Genomic DNA, 25,846 nt, shown 5'->3' on the forward strand with positions numbered 1-25,846 from the left:
AGTAATTCCATGGAAACCTGAAGATGAGTTTGTATTGGATAGGGGATGAAAGGGGCCCTGAGGATTGTTCTTCCTCTTCCTAACTATCTAATTTCATTCTATTTCTGAATATAGAAATATTGCGTACAGTAAAAAAAAAAAGGCAATTATCTGAAAACTCCGAGAAAAATCATTTTTCAGTAAAGATCGGGTTGTCATATTTTCTATAATTTTTGAAAATGGAGATATAACGAAACTTCACACCTTTTGTTAGGACAAGCTGTTTGGTGAAAAAAAGCATAATATTCCAAGAAGCAAACCTTAGATCTGCTTTTCTAAACCTAACAGCATCAATTTTATAGGTACCGAAAATTTCAGATTTTCATAAATTGCTTTAAATCTTACTTTTTAATAGTGATATGTTTCCATTTTTATTGCAATTTTGTTGGTATTTTATCAGAGAGTTGAAAAAGGCTACATTATATGGTCTTATTCAAATGCTTTTCTAAACTAGCAAATTATTTATTCTTTTAAAGAAGAATAGATATATTTAAATAATAAACAAGTTAGTAATGACATATTATGACTAATAGAATTTCTAATGTTTTGCTTTAAAAATTGTGTTCTACATGAGGTGCCTGGGTGGCTCAGTCGGTTAAGCGTCCAACTTCGTCTCAGGTCATGATCTCGTGGTCCGTGAGTTTGAGCCCTGCATCACGCTCTGTGCTGACAGCTCAGAGCCTGGAGCCTGTTTCGAATTCTGTGTCTCCCTCTCTCTCTGACATTCCCCCCCTTCATTCTCTGTCTCTCTCTGTCTCAAAAATAAATAAATGTTAAAAACTGTGTTCTACAGATTTAGAGATTGTATGGAAAATCAACACTGTATCAAAAGCACATTTGCACGCACCTGCATATATGTGTATGTATGTGTGTACATGTGAGAGAATAAAATGTCATGTTTGTGTGAATGAATACAGTTGCCTTTATAGCAGTATTTTAGCAATATTTTTATACTACAGAAACAAATAACTGTTCCTAAAGTAGAATGGGTTATAAACTCTATGAGCTTACATTTATTTGTTTTATTGTAACACAAAGCCCAAAACATAAAAAGAACTCAATAAATACTTGTTAAATGACAAATTAGAGATTGGTATATTGTCTGAGAATGTGTCTTTCTAGGAGACTACATAGTAAGTTAAAAGATGACAGTACTTGTAGAAAAAGAAAAGCTGAATTTTATTTATTCCATGGTTGGTTTCTCCAAGAACATTCCAAAAAGGATTGCAATTAGCAGTCAAACTAGTGAAGTGTTTGTAGGTGTGTTGCAAACATGTGTTCATTTAACAAAGAAAAAAATACGAAGATCTTTGGAAGAATTTTCATGTACTTTTTTTTCCCGGATATGTAGCCAGAGGATAAACAAGGGAGCAAGTGAAGCTAGAAAAACTATTAGTAGAATAGCATTTAAAATAATAAGAATAAAAATAAAATCATATGCTGTGACCCAGAACAGTGTTGTAATTAAATTTACTGGGGCAGAAAATTTACTTTGTGAATTAATATCACCTTTGGCAATTTAATGTCTTTTGGTATAAATACAAATCCATATTATCTTTCCATCTATTTTATATAACAATATTTACTCCAGTGCCTTCTTAAAAATAGAAACCACTACTTTAATGCTTAAGGACATGTCTAAAACCAATATCTCACAATTACTTTAGCTTTATTTTCTCTCTAAAAGTTTATCCAAAAAAAGCCAAACTAAAAGTTATTTGGTATAAGCATGGAAAGGATAAAACATGATCAGCCCATAATAACTACCATTTGCTTTATATGGAAAACTACTGAAATACATGTTAAGAAAAACATTTTATTCTCCCTGTTCCATGAAGGAGATTGTAACTCACTTGGCTTCTCTGTACACCCTCATTATTCCTACTGAAAGGAGGAGGAGTAAAATATCTAATGGGATTTTACAGTTTTGCCTTTCCTTTTACTCTGTGATACTAGGGTCTCTCTGCTCTTGCCCTTGCATCAAGTTCAATGAGCAAGGTCTGTTCCTGTGAGCCAGGTCTGTGGTTTTCTAACAGGACCTGTTATGGTCAGTCTAGTTCTAGTTAGCAGTTTTGTTCCCCCCATCTAGGTCCTCCGGGTACCATTAGGTTGTGGTTGTTACTTTAGAGTTGGTAATAGAACTGACTTTTTATTTTATTTTATTTTATTTTATTTTATTTTATTTTATTTTATTATTTTTTTTATTTGAGAGAGAGTGCAAGTGGGGGAGAGGGGCAGAGGGAGAGATAGAGAATCTCAAGCAGGCTCCACGATCAGTGAGCAGCCCATGCAGGGCTCAATTCCACAGCACTGGGATCATGACCTGAGCTGAAATCAAGAGTCAGACAGATGCTCAACCAACTGAGCCACCCAGGCACTCTGGAACTGATGTTTTAAAAGGTGAAGTATAGTTGACACACATTGTTAATTTCAGATACACAACATAGTGATTCCACAGGTCTATATGTTATGCTATAGACAGCTAACATTTTTGCCTCTAATTGACTGTCTTCTCTTTTTTAACTAGTTCAGAAGTAAAGTAGCAGAGGTAGGGGTGTTGTTTATAGAGTTCCCTGAAACTCTAGCATCATGGAAAATGTATAAAATATTTATGTCAAGAAATATTGCTCAGACTAAAAAAAAGTTGGGTGCCAAAATTATTCTAGGACATCAATGGCTAAGAAATGTTAATCTTCTATCCTTTGTCTTGAATAAAATAAATATCAGTTACCCTTCCATTTTTTTTCATTAGTAAAATAAATGGGTATTCTAACTCTTTACCAGATGCATCCATTCCAGATATTATGGAACTAATGCTAAAATATTAAAAATATCTCCCTGAAAATAAATGGCTTAGCACATACTGTCTATGTTTCCATGGTGATATAATCATTTTATTATGTTGAATCAGCTCAACAACAGCCAGTATTTTCTTCATTGCAAAGAAGCATATGCTGTAGATCTATGTATGAATAATCAATTTGTTGGTATTATCTCACAGAGAACAAAATTGTATAGTAGCAATATGTAAGTTTTTCCTCATTTTAATGTCTTCACATGAGATAGTTGTAACACTAATAATTATAATCACTAAAAACATTATCCTTTCTTCATACAGTCTTAAAAAGCAAAATAGTACATTAATTTGCTTAATTTTAGAATGCTGATTGTATTTACATTCTTTACAAAGTGCTTAATAGATTCTTATAGCACTATAGATTATTTTCGATCTTATTTATTCATTCATTCAGGAATGTTGACTGGTATCTACTCTGTTAGAGGCAATGTACAATCGTAAACAGTACTCACAGTAGCTACTCTCATGGAGCTCACTTTCTATATTTTACAAAATAGGGATCATAATATTTATACTTTTTCTAAAATTCTTTTTAAGATGATAGAATGTTTTAAGTTATTTGTATTATAAATATTATTTGAAAATACCATTGTAATATATTTGTATAATGTTACATTTGTGGATAAATCACAATATGCTAAATCAATTTCTTATTTTTAGACAGTATGGCTGTTTCCAATTTTTTTAAATGACAATAATGTTGCAATGACAAACCATATGCAGTCACTTTAAGTACATCTGTATTTTTCGGGGGTGGATAAATTTTAGGGTCCAAATTTTTAATCTTTTAAAAACCATTTTATAAATAATGCAAAGCTTACCTGATTGTCTGAATCAATTATCCTCTATATTTCTTGGTTAACTTAGTGCAAAAAAACCACACAACATTATACTGTATGCCATTTAAAATATATGCAACTTTAATAATAAAATTATATAGCATAATCAAATAAATCCTGTAACCTAGTCATCTTAAACTGTGTCTAGATTTTCAGAATATTTTTTTTTCAAGATATTCCCCCAACTGAAAAAGAAATTTAGATAATCCAACTTTAAGTGAACACTAATACATGTAATTAGTTTCTAGTCTACCTCCACAACCCAAGGGTTCCTGAAGGTATGAGGTTATTAGAGCACAGCAATCAATGTTCATAACAATTGTCCTGTCAAATGGTGAGATTGCTTTATTTGCTGTTAAATTATGGATTATTTCAAAGCTTTACTTATACTATCAAGCTATTAAGTATCTACTGGCTGCTTAAAAAGATTATTCTCATTTCAGAAAGTTTTATGTCATCCCCATTGTCACTTACTGATCTGGAAAGCATGTGAGCTGTATATGACTTTTTACAGCTAGCTCTGATGAGTCAGTCTTCAAAGTCTTAAAACACACACACACACACACACACACACACACACACACACACACACTAGGTGGGAAAGAGTAAAACAGTGAGAAAGTAGCTCTAACCTCTGAAATATTATCAAAAGTTAATGAAAGACTATAATTTTCATCTTTTTATTCAAAGTAGAATAAAACAATATCATTTTCCCATCTGAATTACATTGCTAGCTCAGGTCAGATCAATGGCAAATTTAAATGGAACATTTTATAACTGTTTCTCTATCTGAATAGTTTCCAATAGTTTAGAACTTCAAATGTTAAACTATTCATAAATAACAAAGATGACAGAAAAAAGTCTTCATTCTTAAGGTGACCCACATTCATTAAAAAATGTTCACTGTCACGAGTTCCTTGCTGGGCAGCCCCCACGGTAGCCGTTGCTGAACCCGCTGCCACCGCCCCTGAGTAGATGATGGCTATGCATCCCACGTATGCTGATCCTGGCAAATCTTCCAGGGATGTCTTCCCCAAGGGTTATGGGTTTGACTTAATAAAACGTGACTCGAAAACAAAATCTGAGAATGGACTAGAATTTACAAGATCAGGTTCAGCCAACACTGAGACCACCAAAGTGATGGCAGTCTGGAAACCAAGTACAGATGGGCTGAATATGCTCAGGTGTTTAGGGAGAAAAGGCACACGGACAACACGCTAGACACAGTACTGTGGAAGATCAGCTTACACGTGGATTGAAGCTGACTTTTGATCCATCCTTCTCACCAAACACAGGAGGGAAAATGCTACATCAAGACAGGGTATAAGCAGGAACACATCCACCTGGGCCATGACATGGATTTCAACTTCCCCAGCCCTCCAGTCCGGGGCGCTCTGGCGCTGGGTTATGAAGGCTGGCTGGCTGGCCACCAGATGAGTTTTGAGACTGCAAAGTCACCAGTGACCTAGAGGAGTTTTGCGGATTGTTCCAAGACTGACGAATTCCAGCTCCATACTAATGTAAACAACGGGACAGAGTTTGGTGGCTCCATTTATCAGATGGTGAACAAGAAGTTTAGAGACTGCTGTTAATCTGGCCTGGACAGCAGGAAGTAGTAACACTCACTTTGGAACAGCAGCCAAGGATCATGTGGACCCTGACACCTGCTTCACAGCTAAAATGAACACTCGAGCTCCAGCCTGATAGGTTTCAGGTACATTCAGACCCTAAAGCCAGGTATCTAACCAATGCTATCAGATCTGCTGGATGGTGAGAATGTCAATGCAGGTGGCCACAAGCTTGGTCTAGGACTGGAATTTGAGGCCTAAATGAATACTGTACAATCATTTATTTTTAAACTATTTTGATCATAGCTAGCTAGAGAATTTAGTGTACCTTTTGGTGTTGTGTGTCTGGGATGCAAGTAATGCTAAATATCATGTTAGACCTCCTGGTTAAAGATGATTCAGGTTTAAGGTGTTAGCCTTTCAGAGGTACAGAAGAAACCCAATGCCAAAAAAAATCCTTTCAGCTGTAGACTTGGGGGGAACTTAGTGGCTCCTCTAGAGATGTCAGTCTTCTTTTTTATCTAGTAATGGCTGCAAGTGGAAGCTGATAATTTGTAGGCACTTTGTGAATTGGTATTGAGTAAATGAATGAAATTATGACTTCCTGAGAATTGAACTTTGGTTTCCTACCCAAATGAAGGAGAGACTCATTGTGGTGCATACAAACTCATCTTAAAGAGACTTTTTTTAGACAGATTTTCATGAACTGTTTTCATCTCACGTCATCACCTCATTTATACCAAAAGTAGTCTGCAAGGCAGGATAGCTATTTCTTTTGTGCCATTTTGGGGTGGAGAAGGTGGATGTGATGAAGCCAGTAATTCATGACTTAATTCCCTCTCACATTGTGTTTTTGTGCCCTTGTACCATATTATGAAAGAGCTTCTGAGAGTCCCAGCTGTAAGCTGGCAAGAGTCTCTGTGAATGTAATCACATGGTGACAACACTTGAAATCTAAATTGGACTTCTATTATATTCTTGCCACTCAGTTTATTTTTCGTAGTTTAATGGGTACATTTTAGAGTCTTCCATTTTGTGTGGAATTAGATCCTCACCTTAAAAATGCTGTAATTAACATCATGTAAAGTAAAACTTGTATAAAATATTAAAACCTAAAAAAAAGTTCACTCTTTTTAGTAAATGAAAATTTGAAGGGTTCACTAATGGTTTTACCTAGCAAGATAATTTTCTTAACCTGAATTTATAAATTTAGGTGATATAGCAAAAAATTAGCTGAGTTCCGTGAATGATCCCAATCTTTGTGCGTATGTGTATATAACATTTTATCTCAAATATTAATTATACTCTTCAAATATGTGAAATATTTTTCATCAAATAATTATACTAATAAATTATTTAACTTTTATTTATTGTTCTTGTAGATTAATCTCACTCTTAATTAGACAGTAATTATCTCTCTAGTTTTAATATTATTGGATACTTGCAAAATGTATTGGTCATTACACATTTCATCTTTTAAGGATAAGCTGCTATGTGGGTAATTAGATGGGTAATTGATTTAATGGATTTCTTACACTAACAAGGTTAAAGAACTTCTTGTGCCCTTTAATTTCTTTATCTTTAAAGATCACACACACATTACTAGAAGTAGTACCCAGGTGTGAAGAATTCACTATTCTTAAATAGTAATGACAGCTAAATCTTGAATGTTTATTATGTAGCAGGTACTATTTTATTTACTTTATAAGTATCACTCATACCTCTCCTTTGAGTAAGGTGAAATGTGCTCTCCATGTTATGTGTGAGGAAACTGAACATTGAAAAAATTACATAACTTGTCTAAGTTCTTACATCTTGTAAGTGGCAAAGCCAAGATTCATGTCCAAAGCAATTAGACTTACAAACCCATTATATTAAACATCATGTTATATAGTATATTATTTTATAAAATATGTATTACACTACAAGAAGGAGAAATAACAGAAGCTCAGAAGAAGAGATAATTTGGGGCTCAAATTAAAATTCTGACAAAACAGGAGCTTTATATAATAGGCACTGCATATCATCCAGGTGTAGGACAATTTTAAATTCATTACCTCATGTAAGCTTCAAATAATCCTATAATATTTTTTTCTTCAAAATTAACAAAACTGATAACTGGAATTTGAACCCAGGCTCTCTCCAGAATAAGATTATCTTTCTGCTACAATGTCTCTCCTTATTAAACATAGTAAAGAAAGTGGCTGAGACTGAATTTTTTCTGTGTGATGTCCTTCAAAAATATCTTCTGATTATGAAATTAAAATCAAAAAGCATTATTAAGTACTGGGTGAATTATATGCTGTTTTGTGATATCAGCAACAGTTTTCAATTTACTGTATGGTGGTAGCTATTCTCCAGTTTTGTCATGGATGTTGGAATGGTATTCACAAGACAATCAACACTTCTCTAAATAAAGACGATTTCTAACTAGTGTATCTTTATACTGACTTAACCATTCCTTAACTAACTTATAAAAGTTAAGCTGGAGTTGTATACTCTGTTATTAGTAGAGCACCCCAATATATCAAATTACTATAAAATGGGGGAAAAATGGTAGGAACACAAATTTTATTATTGGGCAGATGGCAAAATTCTGATTTAAAATAATTTCAGGCAATTAACAAGTAGCATTATCAGTAGTACAGTGTTAACTATTTTCAAATAAATTACTTCGTATTTAATATGTAATAATATTAATCATCTGAAATAAATTTTTGAAGTGAACACTGTGCATGTCAATCTAATTTTTAATGGCAAGAATTTAGGCAATTTACACCTATCTTGATGAGGAAGTAATTGTAATACATTCTGCCATTATATGTAATAATACGACAAGCTAATCAATAGAAATGGCAAATTCATTACTATATTTTCCAGTATTCGGCTAAAAAATATTCTGTAGGGTATTCTTTCTTAGAGTATGCATGAAATCCTATGAAAGCATTCATTTTAATCCGGCAATTGTTACTGAGAATGAAGAAAAAAGTAATGAAATAAGAACTACAATCCAAAAAGATTCACTGCTATGTTCATAAACACATCACACAGCAAGTACAAAAACATTATGAATGACTTCTCTGAAGCCTAGAGTCAATTAAGGAAACAGTCTGAGAAGAGATAATTGTGTTCAATATCAAGAACAGTAAACGGCAGATACAGGGATGAAACTCAGGCTAGGTGAATCTCAGTCCTATTCTCCTTTTATAACGTCTTGTTGGCATAGTCTCTCACCAAAAGACTTCAACAGAAGTTTGTTAATTATTTTGAAATCCATATGAAGCAACACTCTCTTAGAGTCATATCAGATGGATATTATGTTGGTTCTAAGCATCATGTGAAGTAGCCAGAATTGTTACTAATCATTCTTTTATCAACATATCATTTCTCACTTGTTAAATGCAGTGGAATGTGATGTGAATAGACATAGCTGGGACCTGAATGTATTGTGATTTTGTTGGACATAGTGCAGATCTCCTAATGCACCATTGGTTCCTTTTATCTTCTTGTCCCAGAATTTCTTTGCTTCCATCTACATACTTTCCTCATTTCCAGACCAACATGCCCTTATGGACTTCTAATGCCTCTTACAGACTGAATGCTCAACTTCCCATATAGTTTTATTGTTAAATCTGAGTTAAGTTTCTTCATTATACACTTCTGCTTTTGCAAAATAGCCAACCAAAGTTTCAAATAAAAATATTCACAATAGGTCAGTGTTCATAATGATTATAAACTGCTATAAATTTAATTATTTAGGTGTCCATATTTTCCTACACGTTTACTCCAATAATACATACAATGAATACCAAGCATTTTTTCTAACATGTATGATATCAAAAACACAATGAAATCGAAATCCCAGACTTGATATAACTATTATCTAAGGCTTATGGTATATATATATTTTTTTCTTAAGAATTTATCGAAGAAATACTCACATTACCTACAATCTGTTGCACTTTTATTTCATGTTGGTAATGGTCAAACTTTCCCCGCTGTACAAACGAGGCCAAGGGTAGTTATAAACTTAGCAAAGGAAATTGAAGAGGTCAGATTCAAGCCAGGCATGCATGACTTTTGAGCCAGAGCTCACCAATGCCTGTGTTACATGCAGTAGCTCAATAGATTCCATTACCCACATACAGTCTGAACTTTGGCCAGTGACTGTAAGTCTAAAAGACTGTATTTAGTTTCTCTTTTAAAGACTTTTTTAAAATGTTTATTTATTTTTGAGAAAGAGAGTGAGAGAGAGAGAGAGAGTGAGCACGAGCAGGAGGGGGGCAGAGAGAGAGGGAGGACACAGAATCCAAAGCAGGCTCCAGGCTCTGAGCTGTCAGCACAGAGCCTCACGCAGGGTTTGAATTGACAACCGTAAGATTATGACCTGAGCTGAAGTCAGATGCTTAAATGACTGAGCCACCCAGGCACCCCTTAGATTCTCTTTTAACTTGACTCCTGGAAGCGTTTTCTTCAAGCCAGAAAGATCTCACTTCCTCCCTCTCTCTCTCCCTCTCTCTCTCTCATTTCTAATAACTCATTTACAAAGAAGAAATAAAAGTTTTGCTAATTTGATCATTTTACCACCCTTACAATGAAAGTAGGATGGAAGAAATGAGTCAGAGACATATAAAAAACCAGAGTGAAATAATCTCTAAACTATTTTAAGTAATCTAGTTAAATTTCAACTATGAGGTGTAAAGTTTCCTAGGCACTAAGCAATAGCTTTCATCACAAATTACTACTGATGAATACTTCTTTAATTTTGAAGGGAGTGTAAAATGATTTTTGAAAGGGATATAACTGAGGAGAGGACAAAGAAGAGAGAATACTAAGAAGATGAAAATTGCAGAGCAAGTAATTGGAAGTTAATTTGAAAACTCCACTTTTGATGCTTGATATGATTATGTGCATTGTATAGAGCATGAATATTATGCATCAATCAACCAACCATGGCTAGCCTACCATGTCCAGATAGTTGAAGAAATTGGGAAAACAATAAAATAAATTGAGAAAGTCGTGTGTGTCTATATTGTCCTTACCTTTGGTACATCAAATGCTGAAGAATAGTTCAGTCATAAAATATGAAAGTGTAGCAGTTGTGATTTTAATGTAGCATGTTATCGCTGTATTCACAATTGACATTTTATTGATTTAGTTATTTTACATTTTTAAAATATTTATTTTCGAGAGAGAGAGAGAGAGAGAGAGAGAGAGAGAGAGAGAGAGAGAGACAGAGCATGAACAGAGGAGGGGCAGAGAGAGAGGAGGACATAGAATCCAAAACAGGCTCCAGGCTGTGAGCTGTCAGCACAGAGCCTGACACTGGGCATGATACCTGTGAACCATGAACCACGAGATCATGACCTGGGCTGAAGTTGGACATTCAACTAACTGAGCCACCCAGGTGCCCCCAGAATTGACATTTTAATAATTGTTTCTCTAATCATCACATCTGCTGAGGAAAATGTTTGGTGGAAGTTGAACTTTCAAGGGCCATTTTAAAATTTGAGGTTCTGTGTGACTACTGATAGACTGTATTTTGTTCTCTCAAAGGAATGATTTGTCAAGTTAATAAAATTTTCAAAGACATCAATTAGGTAAAGACAAACCTAAAACATAATAATTTTCCAACTCAAAAATAGTCAACTTATTTTGCCAAATATACATACTTTAGGTATGACAATAAAATAAATCCTCGTCAATATACTACGTATGAGTAGCTAGTGAACTTAATTTAGATTTAGAGTGAGTATGATGTTCAACACTGCACAGTGTAGATCTTGTAATAAGCAACTGAATCCAAAACATATTATCTTCTGCAGAAACAAAAAGGACAAGAAATTGATATATACAACAGTGCTTCAGAACTGTTACCATCTTAAGACTTGCTATATTCTTTTCCTCTCAAGTATAAGTTTCTATTGGTCTGAAGTCTTACATACTTTTGGTTCATCCATTTTACAGTTTTTATAAATGGTCTCCTTTCTCTTTTGAAAGCCAACATATAGCCTTGGAGGGAAAGCTCAGTCAAATAGATTCTATTATAGTTTATTTATTTATTTGTTTATTTTTATGGGTTTTGGGGTTGTTTTTGTTTTTTACTCAAAGACTTAGTGATTTTTTTTCTACTTAAATTCTTTACATTTATCACAATACCTAGGTTTCTAGGGCTCATTGATTTATGTAAGTGCAACGTAAGAAATACAATCCCAGCTGTAAGGACCTAGAGATTTTTATATTCAATTACTTCTTACGAAAGGCTTTCCAGGACTCTAATTTTTTTTTGGGGGGGGGGGCTATATTTACTTTTAGAGCCTTTATGGCTTTATTTTTGTTTTCATCTTTTGTTTGGAGATTATTTTGTGTATTATGCCAGTGAAACTACTTTTTCTTCCAAATGTTTACCAGTTATCCTTTCATAATGGCCTGAATTAGATCTTATGTTTTCTTCTTCAGTGATTTAATATTCCATTTCTTTCACGTACAAAATTATCTTTTGAGGGGTGTATTTTTTTAGCTTACTACACAATGTTAATTTATTCATAATTCTTAATTTTCAAATATATTTTTGTCTACCATAATGTATTTCCTCTAGCAGATAAATTTGAGCATTTATATTCCCATTTATATATATATATATATATATAGAGAGAGAGAGAGAGAGAGCGAGAGAGCGCGCGCAACAGAGACAGAGAAAGAGAGAGAGTGCAAGCAGGGGAGAGGGGCAAAGGGAGAGTGAGAGAGAGAGAATCTTAAGCAGGCTCCACGCTCAGCACGGAGCCTGACATGGGGCTCGATCTCATGACCTGGGGATCAAGACCTGAGACAAAGTCAAGAGTTGGATGCTCAACCGAGACACTCAGGCACTCCACAATTTCTACTTTATTTTTTGGTTATCATTTGCATAGCAAATCTTTGAGCCATCCTTATTTTTTCTCAACCTGTTGTTTAATTTGTATATTATTCCTTTTATTTTTCTTTTTTGAATATCCACAAAGAGAGAAATGGGTGTCTCTTTTTCACAAATGGATATTCTGTTACATCAATGAAACAAAAATCTTTCAACTAGCAATTACTAAGATTTATTTTTATTATAGGCATTTAGGTAAATACACACACATACATACAAATACATGTTTGCAGACAGCCATTAATGTTATAAATTTATCAAGTGTATATCTTTCATTCTAGGATAACACGTTTTAAAAAGGCAATTATCATGCTAATGCAAATAACACAAAAAATTCCTCTTGATTTCTTTTAAAAAAGAAAGAATATGCCTATAGTGTATGAGTAATAGAAAATATAGAACTGAAATTTATTGTTGCAATTAAATAAAATTTAAGAAAAAAAATAATCTGAGATACATTAATTGTATAGATAATAGCATTTAACATATAATGATATTTTATAAGTGGAAAGTGAATCTCATGAAGGCTATAACTGTTTTCCTTTTATATGTACAAGTCAATTTCTTTCTATGTACACATGGGTTCCTACCTGTCTATAAATCAGTTTGTATACAGGTAGATTTCCCTGATATTATATGCAATTAACCCCCTGTCTCTCTCTCCATCCCTTTCTCAAACAGAATTTTAAATAGTTCATGAGCAAAAAAAAAATTACAAAACCCCTAATTTTACAAAGTACCGGTAAGAGGAGGGATATTGAAAATGTAGAATCTTTCTGGTTACAGGTAGCAAAATTGTGGGACTCATAACACAAACCTTCCATGAATGATGATCTTTGATCCCATGGAACCTTTAGAAAGGAGTGTTTAGGTATCAGATTCAGAGTGCATCAGAATCAGGATCCTTTCTGCTGGAATTTACAAGGTGTGAACTGGATCTTCAGAATGAGGCATTCAAGACTTGAGGGTAAAGTAACGAAAGCTGCAGAATCATCCCTTAGTTAATTGAGCATATATATCAAATAAAAAAAACATACACACATGATCTTAATCAGAGTCTGATTAAGTGGTCTAGAGTGAGTATGGGCATAAGTACTATGTAAAGCTCCCCAGGGACTTTAGCTTCCAGAAAGGTGGAGTAAAAAACCTTTTCCTATTTCTCTTGCTAATTAAATCTAAAAACCTTGAACATATTATTTAAAATATACATAAGGAGACTAATCATACATAGAGAGTAGAAGGCAGACCAACTAGGGACATTAAGGATCCGAGAAACAACACACGGGGAGCTTCCTGTTTTTGCTGTTGTCTGTTTTTTGTTTGTGTGTTTCCTTTGCCTCATATATGCTAGATTTAGTGTGGAAGAAATCAGAAATTCAGAAACACCAAAGGGTGCAAAAAAATCTCCAATAAATGCCTATTTTCTTTAGGCAAGGACCAGGAAAAAAGCAGTTTAGAAAGACAAATTTTAGACAATAACTGGTCTACTCCAGCTGAACACTACAGGAAAACTGGCTCCACTCCTGCCTCTGCCAGCAAAGGCCAAGTGGAAACCAAGACTTTCCCCCTTTGATATATTCTCCACCAAACAAAACAAAACAAAAAGACTTCCTCCCTCACCAGGTTGTAATTTGGTGCCCCAACCACCTTGCCAGGTTAGTGTCAGAAAAGGCTCCTTCTAAAGTACCTTACAATATGTATCTCAGAACTATTTCCCAGGGAGTTGAGAGAGAGAAATATTTATCCCTTTAATTATGTCCCATTAGAATCAGGGGTAGCCCACTGTGCATTGGTTTTCCTTACTTCCAGACTGCACATACACGAATTCCAAGTAGGTTCGCAAAGGGAGATACTACAGATTGTGATGTATCAAGGTATTTGAAGCTCTACATGAAGCTGATTGACAATGTATGGACTCATGGAGTCTAAAGAATCCAAAGTGGGATAAAAATGATATCTAATGCGTCGTAACATACAACTAATTACAGTTAAAAACATTCAATCATGCTGGGGCTCCTGGGTGGTTCAGTCCATTAGGTTGCAGCCACCGACAGTGGCTCTGGTATTTCACGTTTGTGAGGTCGAGCCCCGCGTATGGCTCTGTGCTGATAGATCAGAGCCTGGAGCCTGCTTCAGATTCTGTGTCTCCCTCTGTCTCTGACCCTCCCCTGCTCATACTCTGTGTGTACCTCTCTCTCTCAAAAATAAATAAACATTTAAAAAAAAACACATTAAGTCATGGGTTAAAATAGAGAGTTCTCCATGCTGTCCCAATAATAACAATTTCTCATGATAACAGTGTGAGGTAGGTAGAAAGAGAATGAATTTTCGTAAGACTCGATTCTTCTAATTACTAGATAAGTTATGGTGAGTGAGTTACATGACCTCTCGTAATGTCACCTCATTTCTAAAATTAAGATTAACAGGAATTCATGAGATAATATACGCTAACTGCTCAATACCACATTACATAATCAACAAATGTAAATTCCTTTCACTCTACCTCTATTAATTTAGCAGCTAATAATAATCATATATCATATTCCTACAGTGCTTTCTAGTTTGCTATAACTTAAATATATCATTCCACTTAATAACCATAATAATCCTATTATGTTTCCAGAATAGACATCATGTTTTATGAATGAAGACACAATTTAGCTAATGAGTAAACATCTGTAACTCAAATTCACATTTTTTCTCTTCAAATACAGTGCTCTTTCCACTACATGATGCCACTAAGAATATATTTTAGCTGACTTCAAATTATGTTTATACTAAATTAAATTTTATAAAGTCTCTCTGGGACTTTAAGATTACACATTGGTACAAGTGACTGAACTTAGAGTGTTAAAGAGTTAGAAATGATACCAAGGACTATGGACTTTTTAATTTTTTTTTTAATCTCTAGGAAGGATTGTGCTTAAATCATGTGCAAATATAATAACCAATAGCCATAAGGCTTATATTTTCCAAGGGAACAAATTGCTCTATTCCTCATTGGCAATTTCTGTTAGAGTTCTGAAAGATCCACCAGCCATATAGTGTCCAGCTATTTATGAATATCACACAAGCAATTCTGTATAAGTTCAATGATGCAACCCAACTGATATTCTGTCTCCATATTTCACAAAGGTAATAACATATTACACAAAGATTTGGTAATTACTCTTCAAAACATCACATCACTTTCAAAGATGAGAGATGGAGAAAGATCACCTCTTCACTTAATTTATAACCTATAAAAGGGTGATTGTGCTTTTCTTTGTTCCCTTTCCTTTTTGATATGGGTAGAAATGGACTGCATTTTGAGACCTTCATCCAAAAATATTCTCTTCAATCTCCTCCTCACCAGTTACAAAATGCATTTATTTCTATCCTTATCAAAAAGTAATATTTTGTGATGTTGCAAAAGCAGCCCTGATTGAGATATGGAAGGTCCCCTTCTCCTCCCCTTTGGAGATTTTGCTGTGAAATTATCTCCCCAGTTTTCTATTAATTTACCCAAGCAGTAACATCATTCATTTTGACTACTCTAAAGAGTACATGAATATGAGAACATTTTTATTTTGTATTTTGTTCCTTTTACTTCTCTAAAACTCATGATACTATTGTTTTTATTTTAGAATATAGTATTACTTGCATTGTAAATGCATGAAAATTTCTTCAAACAGCTTATATTCTCGAAGCAGCAATCAATTTCTGAAGATGGCTTAAATTATAGCATATGGTAATGTCAAAAATTAAAAACTAGGTAAGCAGCATGCGTCCTCCTACACATGATTTGTTTAAAAACAGAGTGCAACTAACCATATTCAACTGTCACAATAATCTAAGAGCCGGGATATCTATATTTAAACTAATTATTCCTTGGTTAATATCAAGAAACATTGAATATGTCAAGAATGATGTTTATGCTGTTAAAAATAGTTTATTTACAAACATATAATAAACATTTCATCTAAACCATTTACTTAGAAATCTTATTCCAAGGTAATGCATATGATTCCTAAAAACAATTTTAGAATTTCTTAAACTAGATTTCTATGTGTCTTGAAATTATTGAATTGTTTTGTAAAGTTGCTATTATTCCTATTATACTATCTTGAACCTAATTTTTTTGATGTGAAAAGCATGGTAGATAGTGGCATGTTCTTTGTGTTTAGAAACAAAAGTATTTTCCTTCCCTCTTTTTTTGTTCCTTTCGTATTCCTACTCCTCTAGGTATTATTTTATGAGATAAAATACTTCCCACTTTGATAAAGGTGAAAATCCTAAAGTGTCTATTGTGATTTCCATCCTGCTCTGGATCTCTTTCTTCCGTTATTATCTGTTTTTTATGGATTTTTCATTTCTCAGAATAGTTCGTGTCAGTCTATTTTGGCTGCTGTAACAGAATACCATAAACTGGGTTGCTTACAAACAACTGAAATTTATTTTCACAGTTCTGGAGGCTGGGAAGTCCTAGATCAAGGAATCAGCAGATTTGGTGTCTGATTTAGGCCTACTTCCTGGTCTATACATGACTGTCTTATCCCTTTGTCCTCAGCTGGTAGAGGGGTGAGAGCTCTCTGAGGTGTCTTTTATTTTATAAAGACACTAATCAACACATGGAACCTCCAACCCCATGGCCTAATCACCTCATATAGGCCCCATCTCCTAATACAATCACATTGAAGGTTAGGATTTTCACACATAAATTGAGTGGGGGGGGGGGGTAGAAGGGGGCACTAGCATTCAATCCTTAACAGTTGGATGATCCAGGATTGGTGTATTGTGTTCTTAATGAACTAGAAAAACCACAGGGAAGGATTCTTGAGGATAATGCTTCAATAATGGTTTAAATTAGGGACTATGTGATCTTTAATACATGTATAGGGAATTGAAGACAGAAGGAGGCTGGAAGTTTGGGAGAAAATTGAGGGGTAAACAGTTTGAAGGAAGATTTGAAGAAGCTAGATCACAGCTTCTTTTATTATAAGGAAGAAAGGTGGAAAAACTGGAAGCTGGAGAAGGAGCATGAGATTGTTTTTAATTATAATTTAAAAAAATGGAGGGATTCTGGAGGATAACAAAGTCAGGTTGCTTGGGGGCATTAGATAGAATAACAGTGACCATTCTTTAGAAGGATATAAACCTGAGTCTACTTGAGTGCTGGATAAGGCATGTACACAGTTGTCAATATCACCCAGATAAAGGGTAAAAGAAGTAGACAGGGAAATCAGAAGAAAGTGCAGTCATTAAAGAGGACTTGCAGTAGGGGTGGGACAGTGACCAGGAATTTAGTACAGCAGAGATGAAGCAGATGGATTGTTGTATAATTTAATGACATTGATGTAAAATAGTGAACATTGGTCAAGACAGCACTGGCTTGGAAGGAAATTGAAAAACTCTGAGAATACTAAAGCCCCGTTCTGTATCTTCAGGAGATTAGATGCTCTGTTACATTGGAAATGACCTATAAGGAAACAGTGGTCTAAGTAAGGGGAGCCGGGATTCAACTAGGTGACAGTCAGTAGTGTTTCGTGGAATTCCTAAAGATGTAAAAGTTCTAGAAGGGTCAATGAAAAGTCTACAAAGAGATGACAAATTTTTATAAGATAAAAATAAATAGAGTAGTAATAGGATGTAAAACCTAGGGGAGATGAAGGAAAAAAAACCCATGTTTTTACAATTATAAAAGATGTCTAGGAAATCAGAGATTGTGGGATTACCTGATTTCATGTGTTACATATCTGAAGAGTAATGTTTTCAGTGTGATTCTATCTTGATTGTTTAGGCCAGAGGATTTATTTCTGTAGGTCACCGCTTCTTTTTAGGAAAATACAACACTCATCCCACCCATGGAAAAATGTAATCTCTTTCCATGGAAGAGGTGCATTATAGGATAAAAGGCCTTCATCATAAATTCTTTCAAAGGTATTATGAACAAAAAGAATGATAAAAAGGGTAACAAAAATTATAGGTTCAAATTTTTGGGTATCTATTATGTCTCAAGTGAAAGGTATTCAAAACATTATGTTACTCTTTGAGATAGTATGTGCATGGGAGAAACACTATCTATAATTTGTAGTTGAGGAAACTGAGACCAATGACATTTATGTGACATGTCAAAGGCCACACACCCAATAAACCCATAATTTTCACCTAATGTTCTATAACATCCTTAAAGTTTCACAGCTTGGGCCACATTTTTTTACAGGTAACATTTTGGTGTCTGGATTTTAGTGACTTACCTCTCAGGGCTCGTCTCAGTTTAGAATGCACCTCACAATGTCTCCTTGATTGACAACTGAGTGTATCTGACTTGAATCATACAAGATAGGGAAGGCACCATTCGGCAACATAAGCGTGGTTGTATGGTTGGATGGGCAAGTGACTCAGATGCTGTCCTCTGCAAAGCCGGCCTTACTTTCATAATCTTAGTAGTGCTTATTATTCCAAATATTTTCTCAATGGTGGCAATGAATTGGAGCCAATCACACATATTGTGTTCATAGCCCTTCTTGAAGAAATGAACACTCACAGGCACATGTGATTGTGAGAATATTGTGGGGTTAAAAAAATAAGCAAACCCAAAAAGGGGAGAACCAAGATTATTTTAGGGTAATGGACTAATTTACTTGACAACCGTGCCATCAAATTCTATTAAACACTATTTTATGCAAATAAGTTTGTGATCCCAATTATGGATAAATGAAATTCTTTTATGGTTGGAGTCTTATTGAAAGGTACAAACTTTCTTTGCTTTAGTTGTGCTAAGAATAAGTGGGATTATTGTGTCTTTGCCTGTCTCAAAAGGAGAGATGGACATTTCACCTCCTTATTTTCTATGTGAAGATCATCTATGCTTACAAGATTGGCGGTGTTTAATAAATGGAAAAATGATGCCATTTCTGATTTATTCACATCTTACTGTGTGTATATTAGTGTGAAGTTTCCCATCCCTTTAATCAATAGCTTTGTTTTCTGTTTTGGAAACACAAGTCATTTGAGTGAGTTAACAAGTATTTTATATGTTTGATCCTTCTCTTTCCTCAAATGTTGTTTGGTGTTGATCAACAGAATTACTTATTTTATATATATTTGTATAGTGACTCAAAAGGAATTTCATAATAAAAGCAAAGGACCCACAAATCAGATTGTAAAGAAACAAAGAAGGGAATTCTGATAAATAAAATGGCATTGAAAATGCGCATCCATATTCATTACTCCTAGGAGAAACCATTCTATATATGACAGAATGGTAAGTAAAAATTGGCTAGAACAAAATGTCATAAGAGAACCACTTGGTATTATCAGAAGTAGTTATTTTTATTGATGACCTGCCACCTGTCAGCAACATCTTTACATTGATATAATGAGTTGCTGCCCTTAAACCTTGGCCTGTCATAAGTTACAAGATGGGGATTAAGATATGGCAAAACGGAAGTAACATTACAGCTATGCACATGAAGATAGAATGAGCAGACTACCAGAAACATGCTAAGTTACCTTAAAAAATTCACATGAAGTGAAATCATCAGCCTGACTTCACAATGGGACAATTTGAGGATAGGTTTAGGTTATTATACTATCAACTATATACGGTAAGGAATATGTTCTCAAATGTCTGAAGCTTCTTAACACTTGTTTTTTTCTTAAACATAAAAGTCGGGGATACCAACTTAGGCGCAGTTTTACTGGAATTTTCACTATATGTTGAAATAGACTGCAGTCAAACTAACAAAAATAAATTGGCTAAAAACTCTCACAGGTCAAAAACTAACATAAAGACCACAAATACACAATAGACCATCACTTAGCAAGTTAGTATTGATACACGCTGGAAAAGAATTAATTTGTTTTTATATAAAATGGGGAAAAAAGGTCATCAATTATAATTGTGATATATACTAACTGAATTTCATAAGAATTCAAGATATAATTAACAAGAAAGATTCTTTGTAATTTGTTAAGTGTTATACAAGCATCAGTTTTTAAGAAATTAAACATGTTACAGTGAGATTTTGCACATGGTTACCATCTTTCTTGAGCAGATCGTGTCATTTTCCTGTATCTCCCTAAAATGTGATAATCAATTGCTAAAAAATATGCTACTTTTATATATTTCCATTATTAATTATAGTGAAAAAATACTGGAACTGAATTTTCTTCAAAAGATAGGTAGTATTTTAATTTATTTGTAAAGGTTTGTCTTTCCTTTCCTTTCTTTTCCTTTCCTTTCCTTTCCCTTCCTTTCCTTTCCCAATCTCTTTCTCTCTCTACCTCTCTCTCTCTCTCTCTCTCTCTCTCTCTCTCTCGCCCAATGTGGGGCTTGAACTCTCGGCCCTGAGATTAAGAGTTGCATACTCTACCAACTGAACTTGCTAGTTGCCCCAAATAGGCAGTATTTTAAAAATTCCCTTGTGAAATATCTGAGACATCATATATAAGTGCTGTTAACTATACAAGATTGCTCTTTCTAAAGCATAGTTATTTTTTAAAAATCTTAAAATTTTTTTCTTTATTATACAATCATTAGTACGAGGTCATTAATTCTCAAATGCTCCAATTTGCTAGATTGCTTGAAGTTAGAATACAAAACTAAAGTCAGAAGCTGACCTGTTCACTTCCATGTTGGAGTTGAGTTTGTCTTCAGTTTGACTGTAATTCTCAGAGAGAGAATATTAGCCAAAGTAGATTCAATTAGGTGAGAATTTAAATATTGATCAAAACAGTGACTGGCCTTATAGAAGCCATTTGACTTTCATAAAAGTGCTACACAGATAGGTCAAAATACTAGTTATATGAGACAATTTCAGAAAGCTCTGAAGATGCAAGTACTATTTATCAGACATTCACATAGTTAATTACTTCATTTTCTTTAGTTCTCTGCTCAGATGTAATCTTGTCTGAGATTGTCCCTATATACCCTATATAAAACAGCGATCCTATCCTTGCCAATCAATAGTCTTTACCCTTAGTATTGCTTTACTTACCATCATGTATTTGTTTGTCATCTCTCTCTCCACATCAGAATGTACATTCCAGAAAGGCACAGACTTCGCCCAATGAGTCCACTGTGTTTCCCCATCACCTAGAACAGCACTAGGCAAATAGCGGTGTTCTACTAAGAATTTATTGAATGAAAGGAGGACTGAATAAATAAATTTTTAATAATACTTTCTGTTCTCAACTATTATACTTCCTTTTGTCAGCTTTTTCATTTTTATTTCTCTGGTATTTTTCCCAGAAAAAAAAAATCCCATTTATTCACCAAACAGTGTTACATTTTCCCAAAGAACTATTATATTCCAGAGTAATATTTAAAAGAGATAAGAGCCAGACTGTGTGGGGATGAAGCAGGAATTAGTCCTGAGATCTCTTAACTGTTCTATAGCAACTTCAACCTCAAAGACATCTGTGAATGAAGGAAGACCTTGAAAACAACATTGGGGATTAAAATGGGTTCAATGTAATCTTCAGTGTTTATCATTACTTCACTAGTTTCTGCTTATAATATGCAAAAATAATAAAAACATATTTAAAAATTAATGTTTATTTGTTTTTGAGAGAAACAGAGCAGGAGTGGAGGAGGGGCAGAGAAAGAGGGAGACAGAATCCAAAGTGGGCTATGTCAGTACAGAGCCCAATGTAGGGCTCAAACTCACAAACCGTGAGATCATGACCTGAGCTGAAGTCAGACGCTTAACACACTGAGCCACCCAGGTGCCCCAAAACATATTTTTAAACACTGTGATGATCATCTTACAGATGATCACTGTTACAGTGTAGCATTAATTTTTTTATTGTGGTAAGAACAGTTAATGTGAGACCTATTCTCCTGAAAAATTTTAAGTGCACAATAAAGTGTTGTTAACCATGGACACAATGTTGGAGAGCAGTTCACTGGCAATTATTAATCTTGAATAACTGAAACTTTATACCCATTGAACAGCAACTCCCCATTTCCCCGCTCCTCTCAGCCCCTGGCAGTCACCATTCTACTTCTGTTTCTAAGATACATTGACTATTTTAGATACATCATGTAAGTAGAATCATGCTGTATTTTTCCTTCTGTGAGTTGTTCATTTCACTTAGCATAATTTCTTCTAGGTTCATCCATATTATGCCATGTGGCAGGGATTTCCTGCCTTTTTAAGACTGAATAATATTCCATTGTATGTATATACCATATTTTTTTTAATCCATTCAACTGTCAACAGATGTTTAGGTTGTTTCCTCATTGTGGCTATCTATAATGGATGATGCTGCAAGCATGCAAATATCTCTTCAAGATCCTGATTTCAATTCTTTTGCATATATACCCAGATATGGGATTTCTGGATTACATGGTAACTTTATTTTTAATTCTCTGAAGAATCTACATACTATTTTCCATAGTAGCTGCACCAGTTTTTACATTTCCACCAACAGTGCACAAGAGTTTCCACTTCTCCATACCCTTACCAACACTTGTTACTTTATTTCTGTAATAGCCTCCTAACAGGTTTGAAGTGTTATCCCATTGTGGTTCTGATTTGTATTTTCCTGATGATTAGTTATGTTGAGCACTTTTCCACGTATCCGTCGACCATTTGTATATCTTCTTTGGAAAACTATCTGTTTAAGTCCTTTGCCCACTTAAAAATTTTTTTTCTGATATTGAGTTATATAAGTTCATTTTATATTTTGGATATTAATTCCTTATCATATATATGGTCTGCAAACATAAGTTCACATGATTTTTAGATGTTGATTTTGTATCCTACAACATTCTGAATTCATTAGTCCTCTTTACGATTTTCTATATACAAGCTCATGTCATTTGCCAACAGAAATAATTTTACTTCTTTTATGATTTGGATGCCTCTTATATCTTTTTCTTGCCTAATTTCTCTGGCTAGAACTTTCATTTCTGTGTTGAACAGAAGCACACATGTGGCCATCTTGGCCTTGTTCCTGATTTTAGAGGATAATAATTCAATTTTTTGCTAATGATTATGATGTTAGCTCTGTATTTTCCATATATGGCCTTTATTATGTTAGTCCAACCTGTCCTGTTTTTTCACACCACCAGTTGGATGCCATTTGTCCATCCCACTAAGAGATTGCTATAGTGTTAACAAGCTTTTGGAGTGGAAGGTGCTGGGGCCATCCTTTGCAGTTACAGTCTTCCTGGTATGGTTAAGGGGTCCAAATCACATCATAATCAATTCATAGTCAGAACTCTCTGGTAGTTAAGAGTGTACCTAGCAGTTAGTTAAGTTAATGAGCTTGTAATAGTTTGGGAGAGCCACACTGGGATGTTTTGATTCATGAGGAAGGCTCCAGAAGCTATTGTAAAAATTAAGATCAGTAATGTGGTTTTTTTTTTCCCCCTTGTCTTCTAGAATCTGATGTATTCTTTCCCCAAGTGACAGGGACATTGCTCTTCCTCCACCACCAAACTATGGGTATGTCTTGTTCCATTAACTATAATTTTACCTTTTTTCCAGTCATCCCTACTTGTACCCAATCCTTTTATTCAGAAAGGTCAAGTAGGAGTGAAACAAGGTTATTTTTATAAGATGCACAGAGACTTATTATATCTCCATTTTGGCTCACATGAACTGCTGTAGTGGCATTTAGTGAGAAGTGTACTCAACTAAGTGGTTGTTACCTTTATGATCTAGGATCATGTCAATTTAACAAGAGAATCCAGGTGGCAAAACCAGACTTAAGTTTGAATTCCTGAGCCCTCCTTTGACTATGCTGCCATCTGGAGATTGCTCCAACCAGACAACTACAGGATTGCTACTGGGGCAAAAAGAAGCATCATGCTCAGGAATAGTCAGGGTGGATTTCTGAATTCTTAAAGTTGGTCTATATAAAACCTATCATTTTACATTGATCATTACCTAGGAAGTGGCCTGGAGGAGATGATGATCCTTTTCTGGAAGGAGTCACATTCAGTGGCCAAATTACCTTACTAATATGAATGAACCAGACGGAAGTGAATGAATTAAAGTTGGACATTTTTTGGAGAAAATGTGCGAGATAACCTTTTGATGCTAAACAATATCAGATGTCTATAGTTGATAAGGAACTGGGAAGGTCTACTGAACAGCTTAACTATCAGCTCATTGTTGAGTGGCTTTTCTCATTAGTACAAAACTTTTAGATTTAGGGGGCACCTGGGATGCTCAGTAGGTTAAGTGTCTGACTCTTGATTTCAGCTCAGGTCATGATCGCATGGTTCATGAGATGAAGTTCTGCTTCAGGTTCAATACTGGGTGTGGAGTCTGCTTAAGATTCTCTCTCTGCCTCTCTCTCTCTCTCTCTCTCTCTCTCTCTGTCTCTCTGTCTCTCTGTCTCTCTGTCTCTCTCTCCCTTTGCTCCTTCCCAGATCATACACATTTTCTCTCTTCAAAAAAAAAAAAAGTTTGGAAAGCCATACAAAAGGTCTAGCTTGTTCCAAGGGTGTGGCTAGAGTCAGTAGAGTCAGTTGATCCAACTGGAGTTTTCCATATTTTAGTCTGAAAAAATGTCAACAGTGCTATCAAAGAAAAAAAAATGGATAAAGTTAAATAGGTAAAGAATACTTCATTCAAGGCTACTGTAATAGCAGGGAGAGATGAGAACCTAGTCTAAATTTAACTCTAGTAAAACAAAGGGCAGGAGAACTTTTGAGAAATAGGGTCAAGGTATCTTAGGCCATTTGTGTTAACTGACTGGCCTTATCCAAAGGAAAAGCAAACTTTCTTCCATCTTCATGATAGGAGGTAATTTTACAACTTGGAGCTACGTGTTCACTGAAGTTAGGCTCCTATTTCCCCTCCAAAATTTGGAGTTAGGGAGCTATCTTCCTTGATGGTTACAGTTCAAAAGGATGGCTCCCAAGTCCTTGAGAAAGACAGCCCTGGGTGGTAAAACTGATAAAAGTTTTTTGTTTTTTTTTTTTTAACTGCATCTCAAAGAGGCAGAGAAAGAGTTTACAATAACAAGTTTCTAAAATAAATACTGTAAGCAATGGAAGGGAGGGAATTCACAGAAATCTCACACAGAAGTCCCACACAGATTAGGCCATCTGTATTCAGTAAGGGCCAGGGTAAAAAGGAGGTCAGGAAAGGCAGGAAAAAAAGCCTGTCTAAAGTTTAGTTAAGTCATTCTGATCAGTGGTGAAGTATCACCAATAGCCCAAGAATGGGCCAGAGGTCAAGGGACAATGGTTTATGCAATGTCCCTTCTCTCAAATTGATATGGGTCAAATTTGGGCTGGGGTCAAATCTCTAGCAATGCAACAGTATCCTCTGCAGCAGTAACATAGTTCTTTTTTTGTGTCCAGTCTCTTATGGCAGATATATTTCCATGTCTGGCATGAGGATGGGTCTTGGCAGAGATAGTGGCAATCTCAGTGATGTGGGTTCAATCAGCAGCTTGCTTTTGGTGTGATCACAGCCTTAGCATGGGCATATACATTAGTATTCCAGACATCTTAATCACCAACCATGATTTTTTTCATTCATGGCCCCAAAAGGATTGCTTTATTCTGCCAGTCACTAGTATTGCAAGTGGTGGACCAAATAGCTAAGCCATTGTCAACAGTTCAAGAGTCAATAAAATATAAAAAGGTTCATTGATGTGACTATTGGATTGTGCTTTAAGA

At 34.8% G+C, this 25,846-nt stretch overlaps 1 pseudogene; it reads left to right on the forward strand.

Moving 5' to 3' along the window:
• The first annotated feature begins 4,713 nt into the window (after nt 1-4,713).
• Nucleotides 4,714-5,564, forward strand: LOC102967148 (annotated as a pseudogene).
• The last annotated feature ends 20,282 nt before the right edge of the window (nt 5,565-25,846 follow it).

This window comes from Panthera tigris, chromosome D4, assembly GCF_018350195.1.
Source record: "Panthera tigris isolate Pti1 chromosome D4, P.tigris_Pti1_mat1.1, whole genome shotgun sequence".
Lineage (NCBI taxonomy): Eukaryota > Metazoa > Chordata > Mammalia > Carnivora > Felidae > Panthera > Panthera tigris.